We start from the raw sequence: 3,357 nt of genomic DNA, 5'->3' as shown, positions 1-3,357 counted from the left end.
CTCCGACTTGTGTTTTGGCAAACGATGCATGACTCTGTGTGTGTGTGTGTGTGTGTGTGTGTGAGTGTGTGTGTGATCCATCAGCTGTTTTTCCGCCAACTCTTCAGTTTTCATAATGACTGAACCTGAGGCACACGGAGCAGAGGTGGAGGAAGTGCTCAGATCTTTCCTGAGATAAAAGCACACTGAACGACCCATCTCAGAATCATACATATTATATTATTGTGTAATAATTATTGACACATTAATGTGTTCATAGTGTTGCAGCTGATGAATGTAGTAAGTGCATCACGTCCCTCTGAGGCAGCAGGATGAGATGGTTACACTCAGAGCTGTGCCTGAGGACAGTACTTGCAAACGTACACACACACAGCTGTTTCTCCTCGCAGATGAACTTGTGTTTCCCGTCACAGATTTGACGACCGCCTCCCAAAATAAAACGTCTGGATCTATTTTAACCGAAGCACAGCTCTTTAATCAGGGTGAGAACAAAACAGCCAAACAACAAAACAATCTGCTGTCCGTCGCTCCGACATCGGCCTCGTTTCCACTCGTTTCTTCTCCTGCAGAGCGTTTGACGATCAGTCGCCTCACACACACACACACACACACACACACACACACACACACACACACACACACACACACACACACACACACATAGCTGAAGGTTTTTAGATTTCTAAATCAAGCCAGACTTCAAAGAGTCTTTCTGCTAAAATAAGAAAAGCGAAGCGGCACTCGAGTGTTTGAGCTCTGTGGGCTCAAATGTCTTCAGAGGAGTGACCCTTTTTGAATTTTCCTGTGTTCACAGTTCTTCTGTTTAATGTCCTGCAGTGTCATCAGTGTATCATCACTCCAATATCCTCATACTTTATGTATTTATTTAATTATCTCTGGTGGATAAGAAGCATTTAGATCTGTTACTTGAGTAAAAGTAGGAATGCAACAATGTGAAAGTACTCCATCCTGCTTTAAGCGATAGTTTAGGGATTTTTTGAGGTGGGGTTAGATGAGGTACCAATCCACAGTCAGTGTGTTACCTACAACAGCTAGTGATCACCACACCCACAGTTTAAAGAAGCAGGAGCTGTGCAACTTTGCTAAATCCAAACTAATCCTTTAAAACACCAACAAACTATCTGATGGAGGCAGCAGTAGATCATCGGCTCCGGTGTTCTGTGAGGTAAAATTACCTTTTTATGAATGGAGTCTGGTGACTTTGAAGAAAGCGTTATAACAGCTTTAGTTCCCGTTAGAAAGAGCCGTCTGACGACAAGCAATGAAAATATTCTGAATATAGCGTCCACTTAGACTTCTAATGACACTGACACTGGGTGAGAGGCAGAGTTCACCCTGGACAGGTCACCAGACTATCACAGGGCTGACACACAGAGACAGACAACCATTCACACTCACATTCACACCTACGGACAATTTAGAGTCACCAGTTAACCTGCATGTCTTTGGACTGTGGGAGGAAGCTGGAGTACCTGGAGGAAACCCACGCTGACACAGGGAGAACATGTCAGAGCACCTGGAGGAAACCCACGCTGACAGAGGTGAAAGTTTGATGTGTCTAGGATGTAACATTTCAACAGGAATTTGATGTACATGAGCTATACCAGGACCCGAGAATTGAAATTTCGTTCCAATGCATGTAAATGTGATGTGAATGACAATAAAAGATCCTTGAATCCTTGAATAAAACATTTCTGAAGAAAAAAAACAGGCTTGAACCGTAGAAAGTGTTTAAAGTATCTAAAGTGAAACTCGTGGTTGCGACTGAGCTTCAGATTTATGTAGTTAAATGATCAGCAGTATAAGCACAAAATATTTCCCTCAGACTGAGTGGTAATAACTTCACATCAGCGTGTTGAGACTGAAGAAGAACTTCCACATTTACACAGATTACCTTCATCTGTCAGACAGCCTACTTTCCAACGTCTCTGCATTATGTTGTCTCGCTAAAAAATCAGCCAGCAAATTTGCCTCCTATCAGAATTACAAGGGTTGTGCAGCCGTGATGAAATTTGTTACTCGTAAAACATTTGTATACATGAATAATTTCTTGTGAGGCTCGTGTCTCCACATGGAGCTCTGTGTCTGTGGAGGAATGTCTGGTTAATTGATTGAGGAGCAGTTTGGGGGTGTCGAGGGCAGCAATATGTCAGAAAGTTTTTGTCTTCCAAAATCCAACCAGTGAAGAGTCACGGTTGAAAAATTAACTGAATGTTTGGTGGAGTGTAAAAGAAGACTAATGGCTTCCTGGAGGCTCTCAGAGCTCTGCTACCACTGAAGTATCTCCATGATTCACAAAGACAGAGACAGCAGAGAGCACAGAGTGCAGAGACAGCTGGATGGACGAGGGAGGGAGAGAAAGACAAACAGTGTCAGAAAAAGGACAAAAGAACGAGTGTGAGAAAGAGATTTAAGTTAAAAGAGAGACAAAATGCAAGATCTAAGATTGGAAGTGGGCGACGGGAGGAAGACGCAGCACTGAGTTGTTTTCTGTTTTCTCATTTCATATCGAAGACTAAATAAGACTGTCCAAACAAAAAGGGAAGGAGGACAGAGAGGAGGGAGACAGATGGGGGGATGAAACACAAACAGAAAAAAAAAGAACAGAAACAAAGAACGAGTTGAAGCAGAGAGCAAAGCAGGAGCGAGCAGCGTGGAAGACGACGGCAGCAGAAGGTGTCGATAAACAGACAGTTTGAAGCAGGTTAATGAGCCGACATGAAACAGAATGACAGAGTGAGGACGGTAATTAACACCGTTACAGGCTGACCTGAGAGCTGCAGGTAGAGCTGCAACGCCTCTATTACAGCACACACAAAGACAGAGCTGCAACGCCTCTATTACAGCACACACAAAGACACGGAGTCACATCAGTGAAGAATTCAATAAGATNACCTGAGAGCTGCAGGTAGAGCTGCAACGCCTCTATTACAGCACACACAAAGACATGGAGTCACATCAGTGAAGAATTCAATAAGATGTAGAGTCCTCACAACTCAAACAACTTTCAGCTGTATGTAGAGTCCTCACAACTCAAACAACTTTCAGCTGTGAGGTTTTATTCTTTCTGTCTATAAAATAAAAAAGGACACGTTCAGACTGTGAGCTCTGCTCCAGAGACTGTTGAGCCCCGTTCAGTTCAGTTCAGTTCAGTTCAGTTCAGTTCAGTTCAGTTCAGTTCAGTTCAGTTCAGTCCGCATTTTTTCCATTCCCACAGTGAAAGTTGTGGATGGTCCCAACAGCAGCGTTCCTTAGCGTCCCCATGTTTGGTCCCCCCTCTGTTGGGGTACCTAGCACACAGATCTGGTACTAAAAGGTGGAGCTAGAAACCCTGCA

This window comes from Epinephelus moara, chromosome 3 (genome assembly GCF_006386435.1).
Source record: "Epinephelus moara isolate mb chromosome 3, YSFRI_EMoa_1.0, whole genome shotgun sequence".
In the NCBI taxonomy this organism is placed as follows: domain Eukaryota; kingdom Metazoa; phylum Chordata; class Actinopteri; order Perciformes; family Serranidae; genus Epinephelus; species Epinephelus moara.
This window is presented reverse-complemented; position numbering follows the sequence as displayed.